Below are 18,974 nucleotides of genomic sequence, written 5' to 3' on the forward strand. Positions count from 1 at the left end.
CAGTTGTGAATAAATCAAATTTTATTTGCATCTGCAAACCACAAGTTGGAAAAAATATATACATGTACAACATTAATTATTTAAGTACAGGGAACCTCATTAACACAAAATTATCAGGTCCTCAAATTTAAGTTGTGTTAAGACGATTCTGCATTATCAAGTCTTTAATTATAATGTATAAAAATTATGCTTCATACTTGAAAAGCATTTCTATTATCAGGAGTTTTATGTTATTTGTAATTTTGTTATAAACAGGTTTTGTGTTAATAAATTACCACTTTTTAAAAAGTACATGCAAAGCCCATTCTATTAACTATGGAGGTCACTATTTAATTATTATAAATTGATTTCAAATGCCAGAAATGTGACCTCTGCATCTTAAGGAGGACACCTTGTCCAAAAGTTATTAAAACCTTTGGTTGAAAGGGCATTTTGTGATTCACAGCATCATCCCCCACGTTTCTCACAAAAAGTTGAGATTTTTTATACCACTGGATACCTCTGGCGACATAATGTTTATACAAAAAAATTCGTGCAGATTAATTCGTTTAGCAAAAATATTGTGAAATTTGAATTATGTTCTGGTACACCAGAATGAAATTACAACACATTGTCTATGGAGAAGTGTAATACACATAATCATGCAACTCGCAAACGCAAAATCGTAAGCAACTGCGATTTCATGGATATCAACCAAAAATGTCATGAAAAGTGGATGCTACGATCACGAAATACTCCTTTAAATGTGTTTTGTTAAAAAAAACACCTGTGTTATTGATACATTTATAAACAGTTGTTAACCACAACCTCAGGTGAATAATGGACTATTTTTTCCTTATGATGAGTCCAAAAGTAGAATACAAGTTCAGCACGATCTCCTACTAAACTATTCCAAATGCCAACACTTCGTAAGAAAGAGTACCAGGTAGTATCTGTAAATGCTTTGACTTCATCGTCTTTCACACCTTCATCATGGCAAATGCAGAGCTCAGGGCAGAAGAACTGGGAGCTGTGGAAGAAGAGTTTACAAACTTTCAAACTTTTTGTTTCTAAAGTTATGAGACATCATTAGTGCTATTTATTAAAAATTTCCTTAAAAGTGTTGAGAGCAGCATCTCCTACAATCAATTAATTGGGTGTGATTGTTTTGGTTTGCATTGTGCCTCTTTTACCATTTAGTGTTGAATGCATTGATTACAGCCAGGATGATGACACTGCACAGGGTTAAATAACAGTGGCGTAGATTTCTTTTTGACATTGGGGGATGGGAAAAATGTCTTCAAGCATGGTCAGAAACCCAACCACTGACCTGATGACTTTTTGAGTCTCAATTACCGAATAAAGTTCTCTGTTACAGCATAATGAAAGAGATGGGTGAGCATGTTGTAGAAAAAATCTTGATGGTGATATAAGTTGACCTTTAGTACATTGAAATATTTTTTCACTGAATTGAGGAGACGTCAATATTGAACAGGAACTTACATGATTTGACAGAAAATCCAATTGCAGTTGCTGGTAATAGCTAAAAGCCATTTTGATACATCAGCTGTTGATCTTGATACTGGTATGGGTGACGGGTATCAGTGTCATGTAGGTATGGAGAAGTCTCCATTCTACATGTAGTTTGGGTTGGTCATGACATCTGGAAAGGACAAAAAACAATTTCAAAATCATCACATGTGTTTATTTAGGCCTTTCCTCACAAGAACACATCCAGTTTACAAAATCTCAAAAAGAAACTTGTGTGTTTGTATTGTAAGTTCTTTTTATAGTCCTGGGATGTTTCTACCAATGCCTATATGATTGGGTAACCTTACACTCACATCGGTGTTGCTCTGACTTTAAGGTGTTTTGGTTTTTGCACCCCTAATAGTTTTCTGGAATTGGTCAATTTTGATAAATATATGAATTTTTTAATTTCAGATTTTTTTGGCTCTAATGCTTTAGTAAAACTTGTGTCCTGATGAATAGGTTCAATATACAATATGTAATACTTTTATGTGTCTTTTGTTGTACTCTAGGGGCCTTTTCAATCTTTAAAAAAAGTGCCTCATAATGCCCTCATCGATTTCCTTAAACATGCTGAAAAAGCCAGAAAATTGCTAGTACCGTAATGCCAATTTTGCATTAAAAAAACAAACAAAAACTCCCTCCATCACTGACTCATGTGAATCATCCAGATGAGAACCAAAAAAAACAATTTTACTTTTGAAGAAATCACATTATTCCCGAATCAAATGAAAAACAATATATCATTGCCATTGTACAAAAACTTACCTAGCTTTGAGTCCAATAGCAATTTCTCTTGGATTTAAAACCTATTCTACATGAAGATGAACTTGCATTCAGGGGTGAAGTAAGTTGGAAGAATTCTGGTCTGCATTACCACTGGTCATAAACACCTAATGTGAAAATTAAAATTAATAAAAAAAAAAGATGAATATGAAGAAAAAAAAATGTTATATCATCTCCAGCATCAAATTTTTTCTTACATAACAAGGTTAGACTTAGAGAACAAGTATCAAGTACTTTTTGTTGTCTGGAGAGGTTACCCCCCCCCCCCCTTAAAAAATTCTGCTGGGATTTGTAATAGTCCCACACTTTTTTAAGGTGAAATGACAGGAATTGAGGTTGGGATTTTACATGAGGAGTGGGTCAAACACAAAATTGTCTCAGACTAAATATAGAACATCAGCTCTTTAAAAAAAGTATTCAAACCAACCAAAAAATAATATACCAGACAGATTTAAATCACATTACCCTTTCCTGACCTTCCGAATGTTAAAGATAGTTCAAAATCACGCAAATGTAGGTCACATCACAGAACTACATTGTAGAGTGTCTGTGGTCAGGTATTTTTTTATGTCTAGGCCTACTTGTTTTTTGGTTTTTTTAATGCACACTTTAATTAGGATCATAAGAGAACTTCATTGGTAACATGTCAAAAATGTGTGTCCTGCCCTGCAAAGAGTGCAAGGAAGTCGGCCATTGGCTATAGAAAAAATATTAAATTTGTGTACATCGGGGAACATTCAACTACGCTTGTTACTCCGCGACTAATCATGCTAACTACACGCGCGTACAACACTACTCTACGCGTCCACACTAGCGAGGTTATCTGCGTACAAGTGCTTACTACGCACAGCCACGTAAAGAGTATGTTCCACGATGTACACAAATTTGATAATTTTTCTATAGTAAATGTCAACATACATGTAAAAAGTAAAATTTTGAGGTGAAATAATAAAAATACATATTTATGGAAATGTTATTGCTTTAATTACTGGTACCCCTGGTACCTAAAATGTACCGGAACGAATTATGCACAACACGTAAACTGATATTTAGATCATCCAAATTTTGAGGAGTCCCAGACGCGTCGGCGTACGGTACACTTTGTATAAAACTAGAAAACAAATGTATACTCTTAGAGTCTCTGTGCTGTGACTGTGTAACTGTATGCTACATGTTTCACATGCTACTAGTTTCACAAAATATACTACCCTACACCATTCATATTTCATGAAGACATGATCTCATTTGTTTGACTGTGGCCATCCACAAGCCGGCAAAATGATAGAGTTCCCATGCAAGACCAAGCAATTTGGCGAGTACAACACCAAAACCGTATCGTCCTTGGTTGTCGCTTATTTTACTAATACTTGCATGCTTAGCAAAGATATGACCGCAAAGATAATAACAAGAATTGTTACAATTCAAGTCTAATTGCCCAGAATGTCCATTTACATCTCAGTATGTCAATTGTCATTGACATTCATTGTTACGAGTACGAGTATGATAAAGTGTGTGTCATTGTTGACATTGTGAGCACTGATGTTGTCAGAACACGATCAACTTTAAGTTTAAGTTTAATAACAGAAAATACTTCACTTTTATGTGGAATTCATGTCAGTCCCAAAAAGATCGTTACCTCCATGTAACTATTTACAATGTTGGCAGTCATAATACGATACAATTTGGTGGAACTATTGATCCAAATCAACCAAACATGAGTATGAACTATGATCGTGTAAGCTTTACTTGCACTGCACCCACGCCACCACCATGAAAACACCACTGACATGACTGACGATAATACTGAAATAAACCCTTTTAAATTCAGTTAATATTAATAAAATGAAAATTTTCTTACTTACCAATAGTTTTAATACACAATTCTGTAGCCAAATAGTACTGGTGAACTGTTTAGAAGGTGAAATCAGGGTGAAATTATATGTGCTTTGTGAACTGGGTCGATGTTTTTCGCACACGCCGATCAGCTGTTGTTATGGCTTTTCGATGACGTCATCTATAATTTACACAGCGCAGCTATCGATGTTTTTTGAGTGACGCACATATTTTCATTGAAGCATTAAGTAGCTGCCGTATTATGTGTAGCTCTATAACAAAGCTATAACGAAGCTCGTGATTGGTCAGTTGTAATTCCCTGGTCAAAGCTCTCAGTTAACTGATAGCTGATTGGTTCTTTAGCACAAAGCTCGTTCACAAATATTTGGAATAAATAGTGGTAGTTTTGGGCAAATTACATCAAAACCAGTAATTAATTCATGCGGGAACAACAAACTTTTACATTTTGATAATTATTTCTACATATGTCAATGGTTTTCGTACTCTGCCCAGGGTTGGAGAGCAAGCTTGAACGATACGAACAGACATCCCATGGTCTATGGGGGATAGTCAGGATGGCTTGGCTAGACTTAGGTTGGTCAAGCCGGCTTGACTAGCTTTAGATTATGGATTGAGTACGCTTGCGGTGTGTCTCCTTCAAAAGCTGGCTGTTGACTACCCAGATAGCTCGTCAGTCAGTATCGATGGGAGATAAAGACCGCGGAGCGATATATTTAAATAATTGATTAATCAAAAGAAAATACCGCCATAACACTTTCATTTCGCAATACTAAATTGCGCCACTGCTTTGAACGTGCATGTTCAACACATAGGGAATTGCTTTGAAATGACTGCTATACGTAGTCCCCACAAACACAAAACGTTTTCGACATCATTTGCAAAAGGTTATAAAAGGTTGTCAGAAAACGTTTAAATGTCGGGTTATATAAAGGGTATAAAAACGTTTTGATTACATTCCAAAAACATTCTTGAAAACTTGATACAAAACATTCTAAACAGAATGTTATTTTGGGGTTGATAAAATATTTTGCGACAAAATATTTGCAATAACGTTTTAAAAACGTTTTCATGACCTTTATATAACCCGACATTTAAATGTTATTAAAATGTTTTGAAAAAAAAACATTTTAAGAACATTTCTGTGTTTGCTGGGTTCAAATATTTTTAACATAATGTTATTTAAGTATTGACAAAATATTTGGCAAAAATGTTTGCAAAAATAGTTTACAATAACATTTTTTGAAAACATTTAAAAATATTGTTGTAGTGTGTTTTCATACAAAACGTTTTAAACGTTATCATGACCTTTATATAACCCGACATTTTAATGTTATTAAAACATTTTTACCTAAACCAAAAGCCAAAATATAACTTATTTAAAACGTTTTTGCGTTTGCTGGGAGTTGTCTAATAGTTAGATAATAATCGCAATGGAAAGTTTAGGATTGAACCTGTCACTAGCATCATTGTAAACAACATTACTGTTTATATTTGCAAGAGCTTTTCGATGGTGATATTTTGGATATTCACATGCGATTGCAGAGTTTAGAATCCAAGGTAAGTACTGATAATATGATTCACTATCTGTAAGTGCCTCCAAGGTTTGTAAGCTCTAGGTACGGGTTTCAATTTGCAAAGTGGTTAAGTGGTCAGATTTCTGCTGTTATCGTGATTACCAGGTATAAGGATTTTCTTCAATATATCAGTTTCAAAAAGCAAAAGACAACTTGAAGATAAATGCCACATTGTCCCTTCGACTGTCGCAAACTACCAAACGGTTCGTGGGTTTGAATTGTTAGTAGAAAAAGGGTGAATTTAACGTCACACATCTACGACCTAGCTTAAAATAAGTCGAGACTGCGGCCATTAGAAGTTTTGGGAATATAGTCCACCATTCGGTGTGTAAACTTGTGGTCAATTGTAAGTAAATAACTAAAATCGGTTAATTGGAATAATACCAACCAGCAACGGACATTGAGTCAAGATTACGTGAGAAGTTTGAGGTAATTAAAGCATTTCCTTGTTACAAAACAGTCCAAAAGTAGTCCAAAATTGAACTTTTTATCACAAAGCGGTATATTAAAAAACTAAATTTTGAGAGGGCCTTCGCTGGTTCTTTTAATTCAAGTTTAAAATCTGTTCATCACCTGCAGTCTGATATGGTATCTATGGTTTCATCTAAGTCTTGGGAAATAATGTGGATAGAATTTTAGTTTCAAAACCCGATACTGTTAAAAATATCGGTATTTATACAAGCGACATTTCTAGCGTGTAAATGCATAGGAATTGTCGGCTAAAGAGTGCATAAATTAAAATCGCGAACAGTAATATCCACAATAACTATCTACATTCCAAGCGGAAACGCTCTTCAAAAGCATATCACCTTTTTTCAGGCAATCGCTGAAAACTAAATATGCAATACCAGGCGATCTGTAAAAAAGAGCATGAGCCTCCTGCAAATAATTAGCCCCCAGCCCCCCTCCCCCAATAATGGCTTTCATTTTAACCGTTATTTGTTAAACTGCGATTTTTACTTTTTGAGAAATTAATGAACGTATCAAAAGCCTTTCGGAGATGGCTTTTTAAATTGCCCCACCCCTTAATAATACATAGGACATGCATGGAAGGTAAGTTACTCTTAGGTGGTTATAGTATGGACTTTTGGTAAACGTACATGTAGTTTGTTCTAATATCAGATTCAGAGTTTAGTAGGTCAAGAAAGTTACATGTATAATCGTTGATTATATATTAGGAGTTGCACATATCTAAGAGTGTGTTGTGTACATGCTTTGCTGTTTCATGGGTTTTATTGTGTGGCATTTCTTTACTTTTTGCTTACCTCCTGGTTCCTGTCGCATAGTGTCCATGGTGACTAAAAAAAAACCACGGCAAAGTAAAGCGTGTTAAAAATTGTAATAACTTATTTTTTTACATAACAATTCATTACCATTTTGAAGAGTTTGCCCAGCTTCAGACATCTTGTCACAACAGAACATAACAATATACTTGAATCAGATAACGAAAAAGACTAATAAGGCCACTTTAAAGGAAGTGTACGGCAATCACCACATTATGTCTTATATGTTAGAAAAAGAGAAGCACGAATCACACGGTTTTATTTTAAACAAGCTCATATTGACCATAAAAACGAATAAAAACAGCCGGCTACAACGCTACAACACTATATTCAAAATTCTCGCGCTGAGATTGTCTAGAGCAATGACGTCATGGTTATTTGTGCTCATTTGTCGTCAGCCTTCGTTGTATTATTGGGACGTTTGCAAAATATTCTCTAAAAATGTTTTGCATCACGTTTTCAAAAATGTTTGATGAATGTTAGTAAAACGTTTTTATACCCTTTATATAACCCGACATTTTAATCCTTTCTGTAAAACGTTGTGTGTGTATAACAGCAACATTACCTCAATGTACAATTTCCTAAGCTTAGTTGATGTTAGAAATCTTTCCAAGTTAACTACTCCCTTGTCGAGATAGAGTTTGACGAATCCTGATTGGTTGTTAACCAAAGCGTCATGAAAGTGGTTTGAAATCGTTCTTTCATCCTTTTTGTAGCGCTGCAAAGAGGATTTAGAGGAAAGGCGGTCGTAGGTTAGCATGAATTACTATACCTCATAAATATTTATTAGGTAATCTAGACATCTTATTGGTTAATAACGCCAGCGTCCGAGTACGGTATTTCGACTACTTCCCCGCGCCTGTGCAATTACGTGAACGCGGGGAAGTAGTAAAAACTTCCGCACCCCTACTACCACACGGTGTCTCGACCCCGCGCGTCACCGTTCCTTCAGACGTAGCATTATGCTACACACGGCGATTCTGCAGATGCGTTTATCGTGAAAATGGCAGGCCTAATTCCGGCCAATATGCCTTATAAAAGACATAGTTTCAAAATCGGTTCTTTTTTTCATAGATTTAGAAACTTTCTTAACTTTTGAGTTGAATCCTCAAGTTTTATTACTCTAGGACATATAGATTTAGAAAAATGACCTTTGTAGTCATGCGTCCAATACAGAAAATATACAGTTTTTGTGATTTTGACCATTCTAGCAGGGATGACCATTTTCTTCAAAAACGTCACTCGCATCAGCGTCTTTTGAGTGGTATATTTGCATTTTTTATTTCTTTAAACGTAATAAAAGTAAGTTTATACATTTTCTACACATTCGTATTTTGATATTAAGTTTCATTTTGCCCCCCCCCCCCCGAAAACAACTTACATTTGACTAGTTTTAAGGACACGTGCTCAAATTTAAACATGATATTAAATTAATCAAAACTCACTAAAAACCGAATTTGTCAACTTTTTAGCTCTTTTTCATCACTTTCATGAACTTTAACAATCCGAATTAAGAAAATTAAATCATACTTTCACTTTAAAGAGCTTTAAAATCATTAAGTGATTTCTTAAGAATTAATTCAGACCATAAAATCGGAATTTTACACATATCTATCCTGTTTTCCTAATTCCGGCCAATATGCATATAAGGGCGCACACCACCAATACAGCGTCCCATTGAAACACACGTGAAAACACACCTTTTCCGTGCGCGATTTTAGGCCTTTTCGGCAACAAATTGACTATAAAAATACTACCAATCGATTGCAAATCGATGAAAATTTAATATATGTTTCAATGTACGGGTAGTCTTGTGATTAATTTTCGAGATATGGGCGCTTAAACAGCACCATGACCATTTTCGACCCCTTCTATACCCTGAAAACCCGTTTCTGGCCATTTTTCAATCCGCGGGCCTACTTTATTCAAAAATTGTCTTTTGCACCTTTTGGGGAGATCCAACTTCATGTATAGGTCTCAATGTTTTATTTAAGCTATAACATGCTTCTCCTTTTCCTTACAAGTCCACAGAAAGACCCAAAGTACCTCCAAAAAGGTTTCGATTTTACCGGAACTCATCCACATTACATCGCTCGCGGAGTGATTTGGTGGTGTGCGCCCTTCTGTAGTTTTATGGGTAAAAATTGTCGCGTTTTTTTTAACGAATGTTGAATCTGAACTTTGGTAGTATTCGCTTCGTGTCACCAAAGTTCACGAGCGCGAGTGCTGGTGGCACGGATTTCGCTGGTTTCAATATCGGGGTACCGTTACAGCGTAATAAAAATACATCGGTATCAATATGGCCGCCGCCATGAATTGCAAAATGCCGTTGACCGTCGTAAGGAATTAAGAATTTCTCCTTTATTTGTACGTATATAAGCTTGGGACTTTTACTGTTTGTCGTTTTTATTATTACTGCAACTATATAGCCATTGATTAGTTTATGGTACAGATTTCCTTTAAGTATAAATACACTGAAGTTGTTTATGGCTACCATTAAATACAAGTTTGGCGCCTGCCATCAGATTCGCCTTAACATCAGTAATACAGAGATTGAAATCCTACCTCCCAGTCGGTTGTTTCCCCAAATAGTCCGAATATTTCATCCACAATGTCAATGCGATCCCAAGCTTGTGCCAGTGTCACTTGAAGTCCAATATTTGTCTTGTTCGCTGTATAGAAAGTATGATCATGAAACGAGAGCTTTTACAACAGAGTGTCCCAAATGTTATTGTACCGAGGCTTTTGGTTGTAAATCCAGTAAATCAAATTTCTTGCCACTATATAAAAATTATTGTAAACTTTGTGACAATTAATTTGATACCAGACTTGACGTATATTGTGATTTCAATGTTTTGATACGACTTTGGGAAAACGTGACCTCTTTTAGCAATAAAATACGAAAGTAGATTTTGGATAAAAATACATTAGTCCATGCTGGTTGTTCCTCAAATATCACGTGACTACTAAAAGTAATTTCACTTTTCAAGAAATGTTATAACATTGACATGTGATATCTCAGGGAAGGGATATAATTTGTTTTCAAGCCTCATTTATGCAAGTTACCCCAGCCAGATACTGTAAATATGACTATCTGTTGTCTTGTAGTTAGTTACAATGGCAATGAAGTTTTCTTAGATCAGAAATGGGCGGTGCTGGAGCCATGGGTAGTTCTAGTCTCCCCTAAATCCAATATCGCTATGGAAGAAAGACGTGCTATCAACGAGCTTTAAGAATGAGAAAAAATAAAAGCCACTGAGATTATGGAGGTGTCAGAGTATGAGTAAAATAGTCCCTGAGTTTTTAAAAAATATATGAAAGAATGAACAACTAGACTTTCACCCTATTCAACGGTATAAGAGAGCGCTGGTAGACGGGCAACCCAGAGCATTTTGATCAAACGAACGAGGTACCAATATCTGAACAAAGTTACAAATAAAACTAGAAGGCTATATATTTGTACACAAATACGGCTATACCCGCATGTTTCGGTGTACCCAAACTTAGAGTCCTTATTTGCTGAGGACTTAAAATAAAGAAATTGTAAAAAGTCGCCCAATTGGGTAGAAATGTCTAAAAAGTGAAAGTCCAAGTCACAAGGTTTAATTGAATGTAGGTTGCACTGTCGTAGCACTTAAAATAAAGAAATTGTAAAAAGTCCCCTCCCATGGGAGTCGTCTCTCTTACTCTCCATAGGTGACTGTTGCCCGTCTCTCTTATTCACAGTGAAGCTATGCAATATGATTAGGGGAAAACTGTTCCGGAAGGAGTATGTAAATTAAATGGAACAGCCATTTCAATTTCAGAGGGAGTATGTAAATTAAACGGAACAGCCTATTCTGGGGCCATTTCAGAGGAAGTATGTAAATTAAATGGAACAGCCAATGGGTATGTAATTTAACTGGAACAGCCTTAAAGCTTCACGCTGGTATTTACAATTACCATCATATTATAATACGGATCTGTCTTTTCAGTCCTACGTGTGTGGGGTGCGTGGGTTTGTGTATGTTAGTAACAATATAATTCTCAGGTGCTATCTGTGTACACCGGGAGCTGCTTTATTTGATGAGAAACGGCCGGCCCTTTGTTTTAACATTTGGGGTCCTGGGGCCCATAATATTTGACTTATGAGTCCCATGTACATATGTTGAAATATAATTCTCTAGTGTTATCAGTAGACTCAAGCTGGGCGCTGTAGCTGCTTTATTTACTGAGTAATGGCCGGCCCTATGTTTTAGCGTTTGGGGCCCTGGGGCCCATATTATGTAATATGTGAGGCTCATATGTACATATAACAATGTAATTCTCAGGTGCAATCTGTGTACAAATTCTGAGCCCTAAAGCTGCTTTAATTGATGAGCAACGGCCGGCCCTTTGTTTTAACATGTGGGGCCCTGGGGCCTATAATTTTTTACTTATGAAGCTCATGTACATATGTTTAAGTATAATTCTTTAGTTCTATCAGTAGACTCAAGCTGGGCATTGTAGCTGCTTTATTTACCGAGTAACGACCGGCCCTATTTTTTTTTAAGCGTTTGGGTTCTGGGGCCCATGTTGTGTGACACATGGGGCTCATATATACATATAACAATATAATGCTTAAGACATATTAGTGTACCAACTCTGTACCCTGTAGCTACTTTATTTGCTGAGAAACGGCCGGCCCTTTGTTTTAACATTTGGGCCTCTGGGGCCCCTAGCCTTGAACATCTAGGGCCAAAATGGGCAAAAGGCACATCTAAAATTTAGGGGTTATACATGTGCCACATATGAGCCCTAGTGCCATTGTAGCTTTAGAGCTAGCCTTGTCAATCTGTTGCCTCTTATTTTTAACATTTGGGGCCCTGGGGCCCATAATATATAACATATGGGGCTCAAGTATACTTGTATTTATAGAGTACCCCTGGGGCTATCAGTGTACCAACTCACGGCCCTGGGGCTGCTTCATCTGGTGAGAAACAGTATGGTTTGTGTTTGTACATTTGGGCCCCTGGGGCCCGTGACCTTTGACCTCTGGGGCCGAGATGGGCAAAAGGCACATCTACGGGGTAGGGCCCATAAGTTTACTACATATGGGCCCTGGGGCCCTTGTAGTTTTAGCGCTAGCCTTGACAGAATGATGTGTTTGATGAAGGAGGAGGAGAACTAGAAGGCCTTATATTTGTACACAAATACGGCTATACCCGCATGTTATCGGTGTACCCAAACTTACAGTCCTTATTTTGCTGAGGACTTAAAATAAAGAAATTGTAAAAAGTCGCCCAATTGGGTGGAAAATGTGTAAAAAGTGAAAGTCCAAGTCACAAGCTTTAATTTAATGCAGGTTGCACTCTCGTAGCACTTAAAATAAAGAAATTGTAAAAAGTCCCTCCCAGGGGAGTCGTCTCCCCATAGATTGCTGTTGTCAGTCTCTCTTATTCACAGTGAGGCTATGCAATATGATTAGGGGAAAACTATTCCAGAGGGAGTATGTAAATTAAATGGAACAGCCATTTCAGAGGGAGTATGTAAATTAAACGGAACAGCCTATTTTGGGGCCATTTCAGAGGGAGTATGTAAATTAAATGGAACAGCCAATGGGTATGTAACTTAACTGGAACAGCCTTAACGCTTCACCCTGGTATTTCTAATTATTATATTATAATTCGGATATATCTGTTTAGTCCTACGTGTGTGGGGTTGGTGGGTATGAGGGTGAATAGTAACAATATAATTCTCAGGTGCTACTGTGTACAAACTATGAGCCCGGAAGCTGCTTTATATGATGAGAAACGACCGGACCTTTGTTTTAACATTTGGGGCCCTGGGGCCCATAATATTTGACTTATGAGGCCCATGGATATATGTTGAAGTTTAATTCTCTAGTGTTATCAGTAGACTCAAGCTGGGCACTGTAGCTGCTTTATTTACTGAGTAACGGCCGGCCCTATGTTTTAGCGTTTGGGGCCCTGGGGCCCATATAATGTAATATATGGGGCTCACATGTACATATAACAATGTAATTTTCAGGTGCAATCTGTGTACTAACTCAGAGCCCTAAAGCTGCTTTATTTGATGAGAAACGGTCGGGCCTTAGTTTTAACATTTGCGGCTCTGGGGCCCATAATATTTGTCTTATGAGGCTCATGTACATATGTTGAAGTATAATTCTCTAGTTCTATCAGTAGACTCAAGCTGGGCATTGTAGCTGCTTTACTTACAGAGTAACGGCCAGCCCTATGTTTTAGCGTTTGGGGCCCTGGGGCCCCCATTATGTGACATATGGGGGTCATATATATGACAATATAATACTGAAGACCTATCTGTGTACCAAATCTCAGCTCTGTAGCTACTTTATTTGCTGAGAAACGGCCGGCCCTTTGTTTTAACATTTGGGCCCCTGGGACCCCCAGCCTTGTACATCTGGGGCCAAAATGGGCAAAAGGCACATCTACAACGTAGGAACCATACATATGCCACATATGAGCCCTAGTGATCTTGTACTTTTAGAGCTAGGCTTGTCAATCTGTTGCACAATATTTTAACATTTGGGCCCCTGGGGCCCATAATATATAACATATGGGGCTCTTGTATATTTGTAAATATAGAGTACCCCTAGGGCTATCACTGTACCAACTTGTATTTGTACACAAATACGGCTATACCCGCATGTTATCGGTGTACCCAAACTTACCGTCTTTATTTTGCTGAGAAATTGTAAAAAGTCGCCCAATTGGGCAGAAAATGTGTAAAAAGTGAAAATCCAAGTCACAAGCTTTAATTGAATGTAGGTTGCACTGTCGTAGCACTTAAAATAAAGAAATTGTAAAAAGTCCCCTCCCAGGGGATTCGTCTCTCTTACTCTCCATAGGTTGCTGTTGTCAGTCTCTCTTACTCACAGTGAGGCTATGCAATATGATTAGGGGGAAACTATTCCTGAGGGAGTATGTAAATTAAATGGAACAGCCATTTCAGAGGGAGTATGTAAATTAAACGGAACAGCCTTTTTTGGGTCATTTCAGAGGGAGTATGTAAATTATATGGAACAGCCAATGGGTATGTAATTTAACTGGAACAGCCTTAGCGTTGATGTCATCTATATTATAATTACGCTATTCTCTGTGGATCTGTTTAGTCCTACGTGTATGGGGTGGGTGTTAGTAACAATATAATTATCAGGTGCAATCTGTGTATAAACTCTGAGCACTGCAGCTGCTTAATTTAATGAGAAACGACTGGCCCTTTGTTTTAACATTTGGGACCCTGGGGCCCATAGTATTTGACTTATGAGGCTCATGAACATATATTGAAGTATAATTCTCTGGTGCTCTCAGTAGACTCAAGCTTGGTAGCTGCTTTATTTACTGAGTAATGGCCGGCCCTATGTTTTAGCGTTTGGGCCCTGGGGCCCATATTATGTGACATATGGGGCTCATATGTACATAACAATGTAATTCTCAAGTGCAATCTGTGTACAAACTCTGAGCCCTGAAGCTGCTTTATTTGACGAGAAAGGGCCCAATATATATGACTTATGGGGCTCATGTACATATGTTGAAGTATGATTCTCAAGTGCTATCAGTAGACTCAAGCTGGACATTGTAGCTGCTTTATTTACTGAGTAACTGCCGGCCCTATGTTTTAGCGTTTGGGGCCCTGGGGCCCATATTATATGACATATGGAGGTTATATAATACATATGACAATATAATACTAAAGACATATCTGTGTACCAAATCTGAGCCCTGTAGCTACTTTATTTGCTGAGAAACGGCCGGCCCTTTGTTTTAACATTTGGCCCCTGGGGCCCCCAGCATTGTACATCTGGGGCCAAAATGGGCAAAAGGCACATCTACAACTTAGGGCCCATACATATGCCACATATGAGCCCTAGTGATCTTGTACTCTTAGAGCTAGGCTTGTCAATCTGTTGCACCATATTTTAACATTTGGGCCCCTGGGGCCCATAATATATAACATATGGGGCGCTTGTATATTTGTAAATATAGAGCACCCCTAGGGCTATCAGTGTACCAACTCAGGGCCCTGAGGCTGCTTCATTTGATGAGAAATGGCGTGCTTTGTATTTTCACATTTGGGCCCCTGGGGCCCGTGACCTTTGACCTCTGGGGCCAAGATGGGCAAAAGGCACTTCTACGGGGGTAGGGCCCATAAGTGTACCACATATGGGTCCTGGGGCCCTTGTAGTTTTAGCGCTAGCCGTGACAGAATGATGTGTTTGATAGGAGGAGAAGGAGATGGAGAAGGAGGAGAAGGAGATGGAGAAGAAACCACAGGATGGGAAGATACCCTGCATGCTATTGCATGCGGGTATAAGAAACCACAGGATGGGAAGATACCCTGCATGCGCTGCATGCGGGTATAAGGAGCATTCACGGTATAACCTAACATATGAAGATATGGATGTCTGCCGGGGACCCCTGCTGCGAATGATCCCTTGCCATATTCGAAATGATTTTATTTTATATATTGTTTGAGAGTGTATGATTCAAGATGACCCATGCAGGTCGGGCAATGTTGCCGTCTATATATACCCTCTTCCGTCGGGACACGTCCAACTGGAAGTAAGGTTGAACAATTATTCTGATGATGCCTATCGACCATGATAGGTAAAATCCTCAATAGTTTTAAATAGTTTTGTTCAAAAGAAATCTCTTAAATGAAGTTGGTTGACATGTCATGTTTTGCCAAATTGATCAAGTGGTCTAGTTTAAACGAGTGTCTTCATTTCTTTTTCAAATAGACAATAAAATAAAGAATAAATTGACACCTAATAATGTTACCATTTGACAAAGGCGTTGAAATTATTGAGAGTTATTATACAACAGCACGCAAAATAGTCAAATTATATATTTAACTTTGTCAGCTACCTTCGATTATATTGATAGATACGTATTTACAAAATGCACATGACCCAAGGGCGCGACATAAGAGCAGCAAGAATTACCAAATTCTCATAATATTCACCACTAAACAGAAAAGGATAGGAACTGTTTAGGTAAATATCATGATTAAGTATTAATTGGTTAGCAAAATTATTACACATGGGGATTCCGAATTTGTAATATATTATAAAAAACAACATTTTGACATTATTTGCCTTCGGAAAAAAATGTTTATCCACGAAACCGTTTAGAATTATATCACAAAGTTAAACAGAAAAATTTGCTGCATAATCTGCGTCGTTTACTGCCTTTGCATTCAAATGTACAGGAAGACCATCCGCGTGTCAAAGGTCACTTCCAGAATCCCTGTCTACAAGCTGTTTTAGCAGCGCGGAGATGGTCAAGTGCGTATTTATAACACTGTTAGTGGTGTCTCGTGTGAAAAGGGGATATTTTCGTAAAAGGGTTTATAAATTACCGGATTAGTTATATAAATAGTTCGATATCATAACAGTGAAATAATTTTATGATAAAAAACATGGGTTTTTGTGTTTTTGTGTTTTATTTCTTCTTTAACCTGGGACACTCAATCAGTTGAAAACACAATTAATCATCTGTTCTTCCCTTGAGGCCCAGGGGTTCAATAACTTTTGGGATACTTTACCTTTACATATTATACCCGCTAACAAGAAACTGTGTGAGGTTTCTGATACCAATTATTATGCACTGATCACGTCAAAGCTGATTTCTTTCTTATTTGGTAATTTATTGACGGACTCATCTGCGGATCGCTTCATTCAAGACATTGAAGACAAGCGATGATTAGGCTGAGTATCTAGGGGTGTATATCTAAGTGGCTTTCTATTTCAATATTCATACATTTTTAAATTGTGGTAATTCAGATTTTATGCCGCGATAACATTACATGAGTTAAACCAAGAATACTTTGGTTAAACTAACGATGTCACATACCTCTCATCAATACTTGCAAAATCATCTGATCAATTTCTCTGTTTGACTGTGCGTCGTAGATATGTAACAGATCAGGATGATTTAATGCGTCCTTTATCATTTCCATGGTTTCCGTAATCTTTTCCTTTTCGATGATTTTTGTTAATCTGTTCTCAATGTCTGCATCGTTCCTTTGTAAGGTAAAGAAAAAGAACAATACCATTATTTTGGTGAAAATCGTATGATGTTTCTATGATTTTTCGTTTCACAGTATTTTTGTGGGACCTGAGAGCATATCAGGCACACCAAATTGCATTTTGAATACGAGGAATGTCCCTTTGGTATCAAATTATTTTGATTTTTTTTTAAATTCGCGATATAATACAATTTTTTATGGCAAATTATTAAACATTTATATTTTTGACATTTAACAGTCCTCGAAGTAAAATTTATCAATCTAATGATACGTTAGTGAAATTAGCTGGGAGGATAAGCCGACCATCATTTGGAAATTTTGACCTTTCGTATTGAAGATATACATTCTTTTCCCAAAAGACAGTTGGGAAAATATACTACACGGAGTGTAATAAATTCAATTTACTTTTGTTCAACGCCTTGCTGGAAGACATATGCTAGCACATCAGATGCCCTGCCCGAGTTGGCAACCACCACAACAGGAATTCCTTTCTTAACTGCCTTACATGACTGTTCAATGCTGCTTGGACCTCCTTCGACGAGGATACGCACAACGGGGAGATCTGAAGAGAAACCATAAAGCTAAAAATTAACGGCATCCATAAGTCGTTATTATACAATATATCGATGGCTTCATGTCTATATCTACGTATTTTTAGGACGTCAAGATCTCACATAAATCTGTGATTACAGTGTGATCCAATAAAACGCAAATAAAAAAAACTGATCGTAGAATGTCCAACTTTTGGATATCAGGTGAACAAAAATAGTACATCATGTTGCATTCCAAATACCACAATCATTTAATGTATACAGCCTGTCTCAAAAAAAATTGTGCAAGTCAAAAGCGCCCTCTTTGGTAATTAGAAAATACCGTTGTGACATGATGCTTACATCAACGTCAAGGGCACAGTCTTAGCTCTCAGATACCGTTTGTTCTGTTCAATTTGCTCTTTTTAATCTCGAGATATGTTTAGTTAACAACGAAAGGGTAAAATCACAATTGTGCCACTTTTACTAGGGAATAGGGCTGTAGGCCTACATGTAAATCAATGATAGCTGATGTTGATGCGTCTAATGCACTCCTGCCTTCGGGGCTCGTGCATTAGACGCATCAACACCAGCGTGCGTGCATTATTTTGTCTAATTTCATTAATTTGTCAAATTTCACGAACTTGTCAAAGTTCACGAACCTATAAGTGTGCAATATTTGTTTGTCTTTTAACATGTCTTGAATGATAAAGAGAACAGTATTTACCATGGTAAAATCATTGACATGCACGTACATGTATTTAATTTTACAGCAGAATGTGAAATATTTATTTATCGTTTAATTTGTCGTAAGTGGAAAAAGAGAATCATTATACCTTTATCATGATAAAACACTAAAAACAATTTTGTATTGTTGTGTAATTGATGCATTCTTTTGATTTCACGAAGGAACTCTTGATAAACTTGATGCTATCATTGATTTACATGTACTCTGTACAGCCCTCTTCCCTAGTAAAAGTGGCACAATTGTGATTTTACCCTTTCGTTGTTAAGTAAGCATATCTCGAGATTGAAACACGCAAATTGAACAGACTAAACGGCATGTGAGAGCTAAGACTATGCCCTTGACGTTGATGTAAGCATTATGTCACAACGGTATTTTCTAATTGCCACAGAGGGCGCTTTTCACGTGCACAATTTTTTTTGAGACAGGCTGTACATATGAATCCTTATGCGACAAAAGTTGTGTGCCCCTTGTCCACAAACGGAGTAGAACGGTGCATTGCTAATAAAGTTTTGTTCTTCCTCTCTTTAATCTTATCACTTACCATAAGAGCCTTTGATCTGAAACAGCATACTGATGCCTTTTTTGGACGAAGCAGTGGGGATCAGTTTGATAAAAGATGTCTTTACAGGTACTGGTAATCGGTTAGCTACTGTTGACT

The 18,974-nt window shown here is 37.3% G+C and overlaps 1 long non-coding RNA gene across 1 annotated transcript; it reads right to left on the minus strand.

Annotated features, from left to right (window-relative positions):
• Positions 1–757: 757 nt before the first annotated feature.
• LOC140145865 (uncharacterized) lies at positions 758–4,305 on the minus strand. Its single transcript, XR_011858141.1, has 4 exons — positions 4,158–4,305; positions 2,278–2,402; positions 1,483–1,642; positions 758–1,009 (listed from the first exon to the last, which is right to left on the minus strand). It is a non-coding gene; the product is annotated as an uncharacterized lncRNA (long non-coding RNA).
• Between the last annotated feature and the right edge of the window lie 14,669 nt (positions 4,306–18,974).

This window comes from Amphiura filiformis, chromosome 2, assembly GCF_039555335.1.
Source record: "Amphiura filiformis chromosome 2, Afil_fr2py, whole genome shotgun sequence".
Taxonomy (NCBI): Eukaryota; Metazoa; Echinodermata; class Ophiuroidea; order Amphilepidida; family Amphiuridae; genus Amphiura; species Amphiura filiformis.